General features: G+C 42.3%; 1 protein-coding gene across 3 annotated transcripts in view; it reads left to right on the forward strand.

Annotated features, from left to right (window-relative positions):
• Positions 1-616: 616 nt before the first annotated feature.
• wipf1b (WAS/WASL interacting protein family, member 1b) overlaps positions 617-17,431 on the forward strand; it is a 128,959-nt gene continuing 112,144 nt past the window's right edge. The window contains exons 1-2 of one of the 3 annotated variants that reach the window (XM_078552066.1): positions 617-772; positions 1,113-1,480. The gene's annotated coding sequence lies outside the window, so the exon portion shown is untranslated. The remainder of the gene's footprint in view (positions 773-1,112; positions 1,481-17,431) is intronic. The other 2 variants (XM_078552063.1, XM_078552064.1) reach the window with 2 other exon arrangements.

Genomic DNA, 17,431 nt, shown 5'->3' on the forward strand with positions numbered 1-17,431 from the left:
AGTTCTGAATCAATAGTTTACTGCCAAAATGTGAGGCACAACAGGGCCTGTCCTCTGATGTTTTATTGCAATAGTTTAGCATTTTTTGAAAGCCTCCTTCCTGAGACCTCCCGGTATTTTTCTATATCTTTGAATGCTCTTTTATACCATTAGAATCTGTTATATTAAAAAGAACATTGTGCTTTATGTGTGGAAATGATGATTTGATGCCTTCACCTTTAATTTTCAGAACAATGATAAAGTGGGCCTCACAGAAAGAAGATTGATAGGAAATTTCCCTGTAAGCTGCTGTCAGTAAATTTGACTTAGAAACTGGCGTAATATTTTGGAATGGTATTCTTTTGAGGAAATTCCATGCTAATCATTCACTTGCCCGCCCTCACCTTTTATTCCTTGTGTAAATGACTGAAAAGAACTAATATGTGTCAGGGAATTATTCCAGCATTCGTCCCCCGGTAACTGGGTGTAAATCAGTCCCATTTTAAATCATGTATTTTCTCCTTACTTTAATTTTCATTAGAAATTCCGTGATCCACATTTATCATGTAAACTTGTCACGCTGTAATGACACCACCCAGTCAGGAGTGGCGCTGAGTAGCTCTGTTGGAAGGGAGAGTATTTACAGTAGGGCAAGTTTTGGAAAACCAGTTACCACAGTGGGCATAGGAATTTATAATAGAAAACATTGACAGGAAGTAATGCAAATGTTCAGCGTACTCATATTCTATCGGCGCACTGTAGTTCCTCAGGCGGCCGCCGTCACCAATGTTAGGTAAAGGCAAATACTTCTGGTGCTCTGGAATTTTAGTTTGAAATGCTGCAGGTTCTGTGGACTCGGTAATCTTGTTGTGAGGTGTTGTTTTGTTTTTGTTCTGGGTGCTCGGCCAGCCTGAGTTTGCCGGCTGCTCAAGCAGACTTGTCCTCGTGGCCAGCATTCCTGTGGTGGCGACAGACTCGCGCCCCCACAACACACGCTGCTCCCTCAGAGAGAGAGAGAGAGAGAAATAACATTACAAGAGAGGAAAGAAATAAAATATAAACCCCGCCCGTTTGAAAAGCTGCCGGCCGAGGAGAATTCGCACTTTAAAACTCTCTTCTTTTGTTTTGCTCAGTTTGAAGTTTGCCTTCCGAAGCCAGCTGCAAACATTACATCACTGACAAGAGCCCAGGGACCCGGATTCACTCACAACTTTCAGCAATGGGCTCGGCTCAAGTTTTAACAGGAAATGTCTGACCCTTCAACTGGCCGGAGCCGAGCTGACGGTGAGTAGTGACCGAGGCTGACAGCCGCCGTGACTCTGGCCGCTGACACTCAGCTGGAACCAGCCGAGAACTTTTCAGCCCTCTTGTCAGATCCATTCTAGGTGCGGCTTCTCATAGAAGCGTCTGCGGAAGTCTCCCGCTCCAGATGTAGGCACGGCTCGGTGAATTTTTCAACAGTTTATTTTTCTCTCCAGCTGCGCGGGGGATAGAAAGATTTGTGAGTATTTGTGTTGGGTGGGACGCACGGTGGATTGGTGTCAAGGAAGGGTTGTTTCCTGCGGTTTTAATTATATTGCATGATATGTAGATTGCATCATTTAATAACAGACTGTGGCTACAGTGATGCTGTTGTCAAATTCAGCAAATGTGTATTCGCTCAATTGTTTTTGAAGGGGAACTCATTTTAGGTGTTTAGCTTTGCCTCGTTACATTGTTCCGTCCTGCTCCATTTGTCAGCGACGAATATTTATTTTCATTTGGACGTTCCAAATTGTGAATTTTGACTTTCAAATACAGGAGGGGGGGTGCGGTCCCGTTACTGGACTGATGAAGAGCTTGGATGGTACCTACCACGAGCGCAACGTTCCAATACGCCCCATTCTGTCTTCCCTTTCACCCTACGCTGCCCTTCCCAGGACTATCATTACCTTTCGGCTGCAACCCAATCCTCTATCCTCCCCATCACCACCAGCAACAAAAAAAAAAGCACGTTTTAAACTCCTGCCTTTACTGTTAAGCTCAAGTTCAATGGGAATCTTTGCCAGGACACCACCTATTACTTCTGCAGAAGCACATTTCATCCTATGCATAGGTGTGAACTGCATAAAACTTTGCAAGAATGTGGGGAAAAAAATGATATTGTGAAACCTGGCACATTTTTGCCCTCTGTCGGACGCTGCTTAAGGAGACCCTCATTTGGGAACTAATCCAAATTTTTGATTCATTGGATGTGTGCTGGCTTAACCTTGAGACAGCTTATAGGTTCAGCAAATTTGTAATCTTCCATACTAGGCATTTTTATTTACCTTCTGGCACTGTAACATGAACACACCCTAGCATTAGAGTAACAAGGATAGGCAAACTTGTGGATCATCCTCATTTACGTATTATTAACCTTGTACTACAAAAAAACAAATATTAAGTCAAATATTTTACTTAACTAATTCTCCAGTCTTTTCCAGTGTCAGATCAATTTTTAGTCTTGCTTTTGCTTAATTTGCCTCTCTTTTGAAACTTAAAAAACGCTTTACAATTGACAGCATCAGTGGTCTCGCTGTCAGTTTTCAAGATGGGAGCCACACAAAAAGCCATCCTCAAATTGATTGAAAGTTTTTGCCAATCAAGGACCAATCATTGAAGAACATTTTCATTGGTGTGATTTTTGAGCATCATATGATACTACTTGTCAATTGAAACACTTGTTACGTTGTGTCCTGTTGAGGTAGTTTTTACATAGTGGGATTTAGCACTCTCACGTGAGGTATGACAGTAGTTGGATGTGCAATAAACCTCTTTTTACTCTGTCCACTAATGAATCTTAGAGTGGCCTGTGCTGTAACTACATGGATTCAGTAGTACAAATCATCTTTACTTTCTCTGTGAGTCAGATTGGAGTCTTAATACTGATCTAATAGACAGTTTTGGGCACTCAGTCTGTACTACCCTGGGATGGATCCAGACTGCACAAACTCAGGCTCTCGTGGGCAATATTTTGGACTGGGTTTGAGCCCAGATTTAAGGTGGGGAAGGCAGCTAATTAATCATTGAACTTTTCAATTCCCTTGAAAAATTGTGAATAGGTTCTTAGGCTACTAACATAACTATGTTTCCCAAAGTGAATAAGTTCCATTGGAGCCCGTTAAGTGCTTGTCAATGATCATAGATGCCAGAAAAAAAGGGAGGTTTTAGCTAATTTTAGTACCTGGGTGCTGATTGCAAACAGTGGTTCACTTCCAAAACAAGTACGTACTGAAGTTGGCCTCTACTTGTTTAAGAAGTGAACTGTGGGTCACATTTACATCCATGAGGTAAAGTTGCGCTAAACTTCATTTACTGTAGTACTATCCTCACCACGTATATTGACATGTTGGGACAACAATAGTTTTTTTTCACCATTTAGTTTGATGATGTGTGCAAGGCAAAGTTGGCAGATTCCTGTTGCTGTTTTGCCAAGCCTGTTCTTTTCAGTGTTACTTTAATTTTCTCCCTGAACGTTTTTTGCTGCAAACGCAGTTCTTAAGTAAAAAGTCACTTTCTCCTTAGGATTCATGGATGACATCTCTCTTTCAACCTCTCATTCTGGTATCCCAGACCTCCTCAAACATAGCCACAGCTGCACAGAATCCTGAGTTTATTAGGCAGATGACAACAAAAGACAAAAAGACTACAATCCCAAAAGACAAAGCACCCACGCATCATGACTCTCTTTGTGTTTCTCCTCCTCCTTATTTACTTTCATAAAATGTGAAGATAAGGGCCCATCGACACAGTTTATAATGAAATAAGGTCTTTAATACTGCCAGAGGCTTAAAAATTTGGAACATTACGTGTGCCTCAATTGATGTGTACGTCAACGTAAATGGTAAGCATTTGGTATTAATTTATAGAGATGGGATCAGGATTTCATTTGTTTGTTGAAATATGTTGGATGTTGACATAAATGGGTTCAAGGTAACTGGATAGAACTGTACAAATATTTTACATACTCATTAGTGGCATCAAGAGAACTGCCTGTTGTGTTGGTGTGCGAAATAAGCTATATACTCAGGCGAATCTCCAAAGGCAGTATTCAGTTGTAAATTCAAGACTTAAAAAATATACTGTAATAGCTGTGCCTTTCTTCTCCATGGTAATCATATATATGCTCTTAAAAATCATTCTATGACAACCATTTATTTAGTGACATACTTGTGTATGTTATTTGAAAATCCCAGCGCTTTTTAAAAAATATTTTGTGCTAAAGGCTATGTGAAATTAAAATGTGAAAGCCTTACACAGCAGAGATTGTTTCCAAAAGTGGGGGCAGAGCTGGCAGAACGTGAACTGATCCGAAACGACTTTACGAGCAAACAAAAATGACAGACAGATAAAGAGCAGCAAGTCGAATGAGTCTGACCCATTCAGTCATGTTGCAGATAAGCAACATGACCCTCCATTCTCCTGACTTACCAGCAGCCATGTAATATCCCGAGACCACCAAAAACAGATTTACAAAATAAAGCTCCAGGTCAATTTAGGGCAAAAAGAGTCCTAAGAATTTTGGAAGGAAGAATGAGGAGTGGTGATATAAACCATTCCCAGGGGAAGACAGTGGTGTAGTGGTAATGTCATTGGACTACTAATCCAGAGGCCCAGACCAAAGCTGTGGGGACAGGGGTTCTCATCACAGCAGCTGATAGAATTTGAATTCAGTTTTTAAAAAAATCTGGAATTGAAAGTTAGCCTCAGTAACGATGCCCATGAAACTATCATCAATTGTTATAAAAACTTACCTGTTTCACTAATGTCTTTTGGGGAAGGAAATCTGCCATCCTTGCCCTGTCTGGCCTACATGTGAGTTCAGACCCACAGTAATGTGGTTGATTCTTAAATGCCCTCTGAAATGACTGAGCAAGCTGCTCAGTTCAAGGGCAATTAAGGAAGGGCAACAAATGCTGCCCTTGCCAGCGACACCCACATCCCATGAAAGAATAAAGAAAAAAAGGTAGAATTTTAAAGGGGTGCAGAATCAAAGACCTTGATGTTCACATATACAAATCCCATGAAGCTGGCAGGGCAAATTGTAAGGCTGTTTCCTTTTTATAAAATGGCATACAAGATCCTTGGCTTTGTAAATAGAAGTAGAGATTATAAAAGCAAGGAAGTTATGCCAAACCTTTGTAAATTGTTGATTTGGCTTCAGTTTGAGTATTGTCCATTCTGAACATGACACTTCAGGAATGATATCAAGGCCTTGAAGAGAATGCCAAAGAAATTTACGAAAATAGTATCAGGGATGAGGGGCTTCAGTTATGTAGAGAGACTAGGGAAGTTGAGATTGTTCTTAGAGCAGAGAAGGTTGAGGGGAAATTTAATGGAGGGGTTCAAAATTGTGAAGTGTTTTGATAGAGTCGATAGGTAGAAACTGTTTCTAATGGCAGGAGGGTCACTAACTGGAGGACAGAGATTTATAATAATTGACAAAAGAATCATAAGGGAGATGAGAAGAACATTTTTACTCGGTGAGTTTTTTTGAGCTGGAACGCGCTATGTGAAAGGATGATGGAAGCAGACTCAATAGTAACTTCCGCAAGGGAATTGGATACATAACTTAAAAATGAAACTTTTTCAGGGTCATGGGGAAAGAGGAGTGGAACTAATTGGATAGCTCTTTCAAATGGCCAACAAAATCACGATGGGCTGAATAACCTCCTTCCATGCCTTAAGATTCCATGATTCTAAGGTATTTCTCTCTACTGTCTGAAGGTGATTAAAAATAAGTTCAAGAAAACTACAGTGGTCATGAGATGTTTCTTTAACTTCCCATTTCCCTTTTGTATGCAGCATTGTCAGTCTCCTGCAGGAATATGTTCAGTTCCATTTTGATCATTTGCAGTGGATCAGCATCTATTGCATGAGCTGCAAAGTTATTCCAAAGGTTTATGATCCTCTCCAACAAAATACCTCTTGACATCTAACTTAGTTATGTAATTTGTACCCTTCATTTTTCCTAATTTATCTAATTCAAAACTCTTTATTTCTCTTTTTGTACCTTATTTGATATTGAATCCACCCATTCTAACTTACGCCTCCTTCTCAGTTCTTCTGGTTATTTCTTAAAGCTTCAGTTGGATTGGCTAAGGAATATTCTGTTGGGTTTCCATGTTTACTCAGATCTCAGGAGCCCTGTTCCCTTGTTGTGACGTTATCAGCTCAAACTTTCAGTAACTTAGTGAGCAAGAGTATTTTGAGCAGAAAGATGCAGGGGCAAGTCTAACTATATACAGCAAAATCCATCCCATTGTTTTTTGTTCACTGTTTTGCTGTGGCTGCAGCTGGAGGCTAGTATATTTTTTAAAACCAATTTTATTTTAAGGTTAATAGGAAATTTTCATCAGTTAGAAAGCAGAGGAGGTTTTAAAAATGCACTAGCTGTCGAAATTATCAGCAATAATATTCATTCACCCCAATGTCAGCATCACAAAGGAAATTAGACAAAATCTATAAATGGGTAGAATAGCAGACGAAAGATAACATTAATGTGAAGTCATGCACAATGGCAAAAATGGACAACATGCATATATCTATGAATACTGTATAACTGGCTAAAGCTGATGTTGAAAACACTTATAGTATTAGTCTCTGCACTTAACATTTCTAGTTGATGCAGAACAATGTTAATCAAAGCAAACAGAATGCTGAACAATATTGCTAAATTAGTTACATAAAAATTGGTGGATATAATACCAAAAATGTGCATTGCTCTGTTCATACTGCATCCTGAGCAGTGTATCCAGTTAGTCACCCAAGCACAAAAAAATTCAAATTCTCTGTAGGGATGCAAATAAGTCAATTGAGCTAGCTCTTCCGCCTGAGAGGACTGAGCTTTTTGGGTCAAAAAGTAGGGCTCTGTAGCATTAAAAATAAAAGATGTTAATGGACTTGAAGGGCAAAGAAGACAATGGAACGCACAATAAATGATGGGATCATAAAATCACATGGTGCAGAAGAGGCCCTTCGGCCCATCGAGTCTGCACTGACACGTGAGAAACACCTGACCTACCTACCTAATCCCTTTTACTGGCACTTAGCCCATAGCCTTGAATGTTATGACGTGCCAAGTGCTCATCCAGGTACTTTTTAAAGGATGTGAGGCAACCTGCCTCTACCACCCTCCCAGGCAGCGCATTCTAGACCGTCAGCACCCTCTGGGTAAAAAAGCTTTTCCTCACATCCCCCCCTAAACCTCCTGCCCCTCACCTTGAACTTGTGTCCCCTCGTGACTGACCCTTCAATTAAGGGTAACAGCTGTTCCCTATCCACCCTGTCCATGCCCCTCATAATCTTGTACGCCTCGATCAGGTCGCCCCTCAGTCTTCTCTGCTCCAACGAAAACAACCCAAGTCTATCCAACCTCTCTTCATAACTTAAATGTTTCATCCCAGACAACATCCTGGTGAATCTCCTCTGCACCCTATCCAGTGCAATCACATTCTTCCTATAATGTGGCGACCAGAACTGCACACACTACTCCAGCTGTGGCCTCACCTAGGTTCTATACAACTCCAACATGACCTCCCTATTTTTGTAATCTATGCCTTGATTGATAAAGGCAAGTATCCCATATGCCTTTTTCACCACCCCACTAACATGCCTCTCCACCTTCAGAGATCTATGGACACACACACCAAGGTCCCTTTGTTCCTCAGAACTTCCTAGTGTCATGCCGTTCATTGAATACTTCCTTGTCAAATTACTCCTTCCAAAGTGTATCACCTCACACTTTTCAGGGTTAAATTCCATCTGCCACTTAACTGCCCATTTGACCATCCCGTCTATATCTTCCTGTAGCCCAAGACACTCAACCTCCCTATTAACCACCCAGCCAATCTTTGTGTCACCTGCAAACTTACTAATCCTACCCCCCACATAGTCATCTATGTCATTTATATAAATGACAATTAATAGGGGACCCAGCATAGATCCCTGTGGTACGCTACTGGACACTGGCTTCCAGTCACTAAAGCATCCTTCTGTCATCACCCTCTGCCTCCTACAACTAAGCCAATTTTGAATCCACCTTATCAAATTACCCTGTATCCCATGTGCATTTGCCTTCTTTATAAGTCTCCCATGTGGGATCTTGTCAAAGGCTTTGCTGAAATCCATATAAACTACATCAACTGCACTACCCTCAACTACACACCTGGTCGTCACCTCAAAAAATTCAGTCAATTTTTTTAGGCATGACCTCCCTCTGACAAAGCCATGCTGACTATCTCTGATCAAACTTTGTCTCTCCAAGTGGAGATACATTCTCTCCTTCAGAATTTTCTCCCATAGTTTCCCTACTACTGATGTGAGACTCACTGGCCTGCAGTTCCCTGGCTTATCTCTACAACCCTTCTTAAATAGCAGAACAACATTAGCTGTTCTCCAGTCCTCTGGCACCTCCCCCGTAGCCAGAGAGGAAATAAAAATTTGGGTTAGAGCCCCTGCGATCTCCTCCCTTGTCTCCCTCATCAGTCTGGGACACAAATCATCTAGACCTGGAGATCTGTCCACTTTTAACCCTGCCAACACCTCCAATACTTTGTCACTCCCTATATCAATTTGCTCAAGAACCTCACAGTCTCTCTCCCCGAGTTCCATACCTTCATCCTCATTCTCATGGGTGAAGACGGATGTGAAGTATTCATTCAACACTCTCCCGATGTCCTCTGGCTCCACCCATAGATTGCCTCCTTGGTCCCTAATGGGCCCTACTCTTTCCCTGGTTACCCTCTTCCCATTGATATACTTATAAAATATCTTGGGATTTTCCCTACTTTTACCAGCCAGAGCTTTCTCATATCCCCTCTAATGGGATGCTGAGAAGTGTTGAACAACGGGGGGAACCTTAGAGTGCATGTCAACAGATTCCTGAAAGTAACAGTACAGGTTGATAACGTGGTTAAAAAGGCATGTGTGATATCATCCTTTATTAGCAGAAACATTGAATATAAGAGCAGGGAGGTTATGAAGTAACTGTGTAAAACACTAATTAGGCCACACCTAGAGTGCTGTATGCAGTTCTGATCACCACATTACAGGAAAGATGCGATCACACTCAAGAGGATACAGAGGAGATTTAGAAGAATGTTGCCAGGGCTGAGAATCTTTTTAGTTATAAGGTTGGACAGGCTGAGATTGCTTACTTTGAAACAGAGGCAGTTCAGGGGAGATTTAATTGAGGTGTACAAATTTACGAGGGGCCTATGGGAAACTTCCATTTCCCTTAGCAGAGATCAGTAACCAGAGCACATAGATTTAAAGTAATTAACAGAAGGATTAGAGGAGAAATCTTTTCACCCCAAGGGTGGTGGAGATCTGCCTGAAAGAGTGGTAGAGGCAAAAACCCTCATTGCATTTAAAAAATACTTGGATATACACTTGAAGTATTGCAACTCACAAGGCTATGGACCAAAATCTGGAACATGGAATGAGACTGGATAGCTCTTTCTCATCCTGCTGAGGATATGATGACTGGAATGGTAAAGTTAGTGCTAGGACTGAAGTTTCTTGCTCTGGATTGATGAGCCAAATGGCTATTTTGATTTGTGTTTATCTTGTACGGTCTTTATTACTTTGGTACTTGGATTTTCTGTACTCAGTATTTCCTAAATTAATCTCCAGCCCTGGCTAAATACCTTTGGCCAAAGGGGAAGCTCTTAAAATGTTGCTCTTAAACTAGTAACACGGATGATAAGGTGATCATTATTTCTCCCTTGCACTTGGGGGTCTGGAAATCCTTATACCAGGAAAATTAAAATCAGCAACCATGAGTCGGAACTGATGTTGCAAGTTTTGGCTAAGTTGGTTGCATTCTGGTTTCTGAATTAGAAGATTATGTTTCAAGTCCCACTTGAGGCCTTAAAGCACATGATCTAAGTTTATATTCTAGTGCAGTGCTAATCAGAATGGAGCATTGTAAATAGTGCTTGTTACAATTTTTTGCTTTCATATATTTCTCATGCTAAATACAAAAGGCCACTAATCTCTTTCTGCCAATGAATTTGGCCTTACACCCACAATGTCTGATAAATTGGCATTGAACCAAACATCCTTGTTGCTGCATTTCCTTCCTACACTTCAGATAACAGAAAAAATAAACATTTCTTCAAGACCATGCTGCTAGAAATAATTTATAAATTACATTAAAGTAATAAATTATACTCTAATTGGTTCAAACCCAGAAGGTATGACATTTTACACTTTAAATTATTACTTTATAAAATCAACCTTAAATAACATGGATGCAGTAAATATCCTCCAATCCCACTATCTCCACAGTAACCCACCAGGACTCATAAAATGGAGCTATTTTGCTCAGAGTTTGGACTTTGAATTTGAATTTTGTAATCTAACCATGTGCAAGTGTACCTAATTTCCCAGAATTTATCAATACCATATAATCCGCTATATCAAGGGAATTATTTTTTGACTTTTAATGATTTCTACTCAGGAACTTTTATTAAAATCATTTTGAATAACAAGAACAAATTTCAAAAGCTTAATTTAAGTAAAGTTTAAATTAAATGCTTTTCTAAAATGTTGAATGTGTGAGATAAGAAAGAAAACTGATATTGTACTGTTCACATATTTGTAGCTGTTGTTTAATGTTCCATAAACTAATGAAAATGTACTGAGCTGTGTTGTGATGACCCTTATGCTTTGGGGAAAGATCTGTATTTTCTTTTGGGAAGGTCCCTTTAATTCCAAAGTGAAACTGGGAGTATTCTGGACTTCCTAGCAAACATGTTAGTTTCAAAAAATTCCCATGTGGCCTGAAGTTGCTTTGGGGACGGAAGATAAAAAGTAAAGAGTAAATAGAAAGCTAATTCGATATCAAATTACAGCTGGTCTGAACAGACAGTTCAGGACACATCCTGGTGAAAAAGCAGGGTGAATACTCTGAGAATGAAGCAGGGAATCTGTTACTGTGTGAGTAGCACAATTGGAAAGGACAGAGAGTGGAAGACAGGGAAAGCAGGGATTGTGGATAGGACAAGACCCCCTCTGTTTCAGTTTTGCCAGAGCCAACCATACCATTTGAAGCCTCTGTGATTGCTGTGCCATAAAATCTGTTGTAAACCTAGCTGGTGAGATTCTGCAGGAGTGTGTATCTGAAAGCGATTCAAGGGCCAAATCCATTAAATGAGAAATAAGAGATCCAATGTATTGGAGGCTTAGCTGGAAAGACTGTGAGATTGCACATGGTGCCATATTTGTTTGGGAATAGGTGCAAGTGCTTGTAACTATGTGAGGCGTATCTTTGTTGCATGATTATTTAAAATCAAATTTAACCTTTTATTTGAAGTATTAGTTGTCTGTTAATTAATGTTTGAATTTTGTTGATTTAGTTGGTTTGTTACAGTAAAAGTTTTTAAAAGGGAAATCTTGTCCATTGATTTTCTTTCCGTTGGCGTCGTGGGAATCCTTTCTTCTAGAAAGTTGTCTGTCTCTACGGGAATCATAACAGAGAGAAAAGAGGATAAAAGCATCTATCTTCATGTTAGTTTGATTTTCAAAATTATAATTATTGAGTCCCATGTCAGCTAATCATTTCACCTCATTATGGCTTCTGATGAAGAATCATACGGACTTGATACGTTAACTGTATTCCTCTCTGCAGATGCTGTCAGACCTGCTGAGTTTTTGCAGCTATTTTTGTTATTGTTTCGGATTTCCAGCATCCGCAGTATTTTGCTTTTATCTTAATCATTTCACCTGTTTTGTAAACAGAAAAATTTATTGCTGATGGTTTGTACCTTCGACACTGCATTCTAATTTCTAACAACTGTGAGACAGAGGCAGGTACACATTGGGCTGGATTTTTGTTTGCGGTGCAGGAAGATATAGAGATGGGCATGATGGCGATTTTGCATTGCCAAGTGGAACACGAGTCTTCCAACTCACTCCCACCTTCCACTGATGTTGGTGGAGGTGCATACCCGGGTCATGGAAATCTGCTGAAAATGGAGTGTCATCAATTAAACCAGTTAACAAGCCAATTGAGAGCCCTTTGCAGGGCTGTATGATATTTTGGCGGTGAGGCACAGGAAACATGTTGGGTCAGCAGCACATCCAAGGAGAAGAGCTGACTGCACAGTGGGGAGCCATTCATTCCTGATGCTGCATAAATGGAAGAATGAGCAGTAAGCAATTGATGCATTGGCCATTGCATGAGTAGAGCTTGCAGGGTGGTTCAGTTAGAGGCACTGGTGCAATTGTGGGGAAGTACATATGCAGGAGTCAGTGGGGTGCTGGTGGGGAACCCAGGCTGTCATTGCCATGCAGCTGGTGACAAGCAAGCCCATCCCTGGATATGGGGCTCACTACTTTGAGGTGGCGATGGACTTGAGTGGCATATTGTAAGCAGCCACCCATCATAGGATCAGGAAGATGGCATGCCCTGTATGAGAGGGCATCAGAGTACATTGTGTCTGTGTAGTCCCATCTGTCTGGATGTCAGAAAGCTGTGGATTTGCCTTCCTGGCAGGCTTCTCTCAATAGGGCTTTCTCGACTGCACCTATCTGTTCACCAAGGCCCAGGCGGAGCAGCCAGGAATATTTATCAATAGGAAGGGATTCCACAATCTCAATGTACAGCTGGTGTGCAACCACCACAAGCATTTTCTGCAGGCGTGTGCAAGGTCTCCTGGCAGTTGTCATGATGCCTTCATCCTGAGGCAGTCGCAGATGACGTAGCTGTTCATGTCACCAGAGAGATTATGTGGATGGCTGCTAGGGGACAAAAGCTATCCATTGAAGAAGTGGCTAAATCGCTATAACATTTACCGTCTCAGCACAAGGGTCACCATTGATCAAGTCATCACACTCCTGAAGATGTGATTCCAGAGTCTTGACCAGACGGGGCATCCTCAGGTACACTTCCTCAAGGGGTTCATGCATGATGGTGATATACTGTGTTCTTCATAACATGGCCTGCCAGAGAGGAGTGGACCGTGAGGAGAAAAAAGAGGAGAAGGCACATCTTCAGAGGAGGAAGAAGATGTGGAGGAGCATGGTGATCATGCATTGCGAGGCCTTCAGCGATCTGGCTGAGGCATCAAAGCATTAACCAGGATGGAAGAGAAGCTTGGGCCACACTAATGCATGCATGATTCTCATGAGGATGGTTCATCCTGGATGGCATTTGGCCCATTATCAAACTTTTCTCAAAAGGAGAGACTGTGGCCAAGATCCCTTTCACTCAGAGCTGTCTGCTGTTTCATAGAAACATCCTTTAGAATAGATTCTAGCATTTTCCCTGCTACTGATGTCAGGCTAACAGACCTGTAGCTCCGTGTTTTCTCTCCCTCCTTTCCCAGATAGTGAGGTCACATTTGCTACCCTCCAATCTGCAGGCACCATTCAAGAATCTGTAGAATTTTGACTACCAACGCATCCACTATCTCTACAGCCACCTTTTTTAATGCTCTGGGACGTAGATCATCAGGTCCAGGGATTTGTCAACTTTCAGCCCCATTAATTTCTTCAGCATTGCTTTTTTAACCACATTAATTCCTTTCACACCCTCAATCTCACTAACCTCTTAGCTCCCCAATATTTCAGGCGGGTTTCTTGTATCTTCCTCCATGAAGACAGACGCACAGTATTTGCTTAGTTTCTCTGCCATTTCCTTATTACCTATTATAAATTTTCCATTCTCTGCCTATAATGAGCACACATTATTCACATTAGTCTTTACTAACTTTTTCCTTTTTGCATATCTATAGAATCTTTTACAGTCCGTTTTTATATTCCTCGCTAGTTTAATTTCATATTCTATTTTTGCTTTCTTTATCAATTTCTTAGTTTTCTTCTGTTGAATTTAAAATGCTCCCAATCCTCAGGCGTACTATTTTTTGGCAACTTTATATGCCTCTTCCTTTGATCTGATAAAAGCCATAACTTCTCTTGTTAGCCATGGTTGGATCACTTTTCCTGCTGGCTTTTTGTGTCTTAAAGGAATGTTCATTTGTTGTAAAACATGTACTAATTATTTAAATGCTGGCCATTGCCTGTCTACCATCATACCTTTTAATGTAGTTTCCCATTCTACCTCAGCCAACTTGCCCCTTATATCTTCGTAGTTTCCTTTGTTTAGATTAAAGACACTACATCACTTTCAAACTTCATGTGAAATTCCATCATGTTATGGTGACTCTTCCGTAGACACTCCTTGACAATGAGATTATTAATTAGCCCTTTCTCATTGCACAATGCTGGATCTAAAATAGCCCGTTCTCTAGTCGGTTGCTCAACATACTGTTCTAGGAAACCATTGCATTTCCACATAATGCCTGGACAACGTGTTGCCGCTAGCCACAAAGTGTCACCGACCACCCAACTTTGCGTTGCATGTCCACTTCATTATGCTGATGCCTTAATGGCCCCAGAACATTGGGATTACACAAATCAGGGTTCAACATCAATCATTCCATTACATTGCGATGTAATCAGTGAACAGATACATAACATAAGTCACCCAAGTGCACCACAGAGTGAAGCTCCAATTTGGCATCTTCCACACGTGGCTGCTCCTACAAGGGCTTCCTTCCATGACTGAGGCAGAAGTGAAGGCAGACTGCTTGCTTGTAGCACCTGGGGCACCTGTCCTTGTTGTCACAGCGTCAGTGGGGCACTGCCACAGGCTGCCCCATACAAGGAGTTGGCTCCTTAAAATCATCCCTGCCTATCCCAGCCCTTTTAAGGCACGCATGCACATCCAAGGGAACCAGCAGCTGGGGGGCGGGGGTATCTGGTTGCCCATCTATGCATCTTTGTGTAATCAGTGCCACTGACCAGTCAATGTGACAGAATGTGGCGTGCATTCTGTGCATGGTGGTGTAATGCTCCTATATCCACTCAGCGTGATGCTGTGTATCGCTTTCAAGGTTGGCAATTCTTTCAATGGATGAGCTCAAGCATTCATATGTCTAAGCCATTGTCGAGCACATCATGAATGGACTCCTCCATTCTCTGCCCAAAACTTCACACTGGCACAGGGAACTCCAACATTTGCATGTACATCTCCCATTGCTGCTCCAGAGAGACCTGTTTGGTGTGTGACTCCCAAGGCTCTGCATCTCCATCCAACTGAGCATAGCTGGAGCTATCCTCCAAACGAGGGCTGCTCACAGCTGCCTCTACCTCCCTCGCCCTCTCCTGCTCACCTGTGAAGTGCTGGTCACCTTGTGCTACCTGTTCCAAATTTGCAAGAGGCCCTACTGAGGCGAGTATTCCTGGCTGGTGGAGGGTGTACTTGACTGATGTGACAGTGCAGGCTCAGATGCACTTTCCTCCTCTGAAGTTGCTGCTGATGTCACGGGTATGCCGAGGCTCACCCTCCACAACTGGTCCTGCAGGAGACGTAAGATTTGGTTAGAAAAGTTCTTCTCTGTCAGTAGCTGCTTCTGCAAAGCTGCAGCAGCTCAGAACAGCTTAAGCATTGACAAGGCCTCAACGAACCAGGACGGATCACCACCCTCATCCTCCATGGAAATGGTAATGTGCTTTCACCCACTCAGATGGACACCCATCTCATCCACACAGACTTCCTGCCATGCAGCCACCATGGTAATTTCAAGTGCCTCCTCCTCCATGGGTGTCGGTATGACAAGAAGTGCCCCTCCTCCACCCGACTGACCCCTTCCTGATGCATTGTGTGCTCTCCTATTCCTGCAAAGTCAAGAGTGAGAGAGTTAAGATCATATTGATCTCCCTCACCACATTCTATGGTTCACTCACATGTGGTGTCCATAGCTCGAGAGTCACCTCCTCCGAAAGTGCTTGATGTGTGAGTGTTGCCCACAGCTCAGGAGTGCATCAGGGCGCACACATCCTCCCTGTACCTGCGCATTATGTGCCTTCAGGCTACTATATGCATTGTTGTGCTGGTGGCTCCAGAACTGGAGGCCTGCCTGGGTGTGACATTGTACTCACCTTGCGAGACTGCAGAATATCATTGAAGCATTTCCTGCACTATGCACACATCCTGCTGACCACAGTGCAGCTGCTCACCTCCTGAATCACCTCCATCCATGCTTGTTTGGCCTGACTGGCTGACCTCCTCCTGCTGCTCTCTGGAAACAGAACGTTCTGGGCTGCCACTGTCTCTAAAAGCACCTGCAAGGTAGTATCGGCAAATTATGGAGTTGCCCTTCCAAGGATGAATGTCATGCTCTTGCTCTGCTGTGTTCTGGCCTCTGCCATCAGTAGAATGCCGGCATCCACAATGATGGCTGCCAGATGCCCTTTAAGTTGGGCCTGCCACGTCAGGGCATCCGTCGCCCCTAATTGAACAGTAAACCTAACATTGGCTGGCTGCTAACTGGTCACCTCCTTCAGAATAGTGTCAGACATCAGAACCCTGACCCTGAAATGCAGTGTCTTGAGGGGAACTAAGGGTAGTGACAGAAGTAGAAAAACTGGTGAGGAGTAATAGGGGGTGCAATAGGAGTGATGGAGAGCATGAATTATATGGGAGAGGGATGGGAAGGGAACCACTGAGGGACATATTTTTTTCCTGCAAATACCACTCCAAATGTGCTTGCAAGCACTGGTGGCTTCTTGCCCTGCCATACACTGCCGCTCACTACTCCCCTGCCTGAAAGAAAATAAAAACACAGAAAGAGGAGCAGGAAGGGAGGGAACAAAGACAAAGGAGTTAACTAGAGAGAGACACAGACGGGAATGAAGCACAAGAGGAGAGATAGAAATAAAGCAATACCAAGATAGCAGAGATCATTGATAGAGAGTAGTTAGAATCCAGGAAAAGTCCTTTGAAAAAAGATGAGGGCGGGGAAAAGAAAAGAGATGGAAGCCAGCAGTGGTGTTCTGGAAATGAGGGTGGATGTAAACTGTGAAGTTTTATGGGAGAAATGAGCAGTTTGAACTTGGTGTGGGGAAGGGGGTTTGGGAGGAGAAGAAGAATGGGCTAGAGAGTGACAAGTGTTACAAGTTCTATTGAGGGGGAAAAGTGCCATATGAACTGGGTAATTGAAGTGACTGTGAGAAGTATGGGATTGGGTACAGCATCTTTGTGGACTGGGGCAAGGGAGTTGTTGGAGCGGGAAACCGACGGCTGAGGTAACTTTTGAGGAAATGACGGCCCGATTGGTCAGCTGAAAATTCAAAGCAAGATTCAATTACTTTGATTTTAAGTACAGAGTGCATCACATAATAATAGCCAGGGGAACTTTCCCATCGACCTCTGTAGAAAGGCATCAACAATGGTATGTCCAAAATTTTGATTTTCTCCATTGTGCTTTTGTGTACTTGTGTTTTTTTTTAGGCACCAAAATAAGTTAAATAACATTTGGAAAACATGCTTAGGTTACAAAATTTGCATAACCGCTAGTTTCAATAGGCCTATAATCAGGCCATTATGTGGATGCTGATCAGCATTCGCTAGTTTTCTAGA

Source organism: Cetorhinus maximus, chromosome 11 (genome assembly GCF_964194155.1).
Source record: "Cetorhinus maximus chromosome 11, sCetMax3.hap1.1, whole genome shotgun sequence".
In the NCBI taxonomy this organism is placed as follows: domain Eukaryota; kingdom Metazoa; phylum Chordata; class Chondrichthyes; order Lamniformes; family Cetorhinidae; genus Cetorhinus; species Cetorhinus maximus.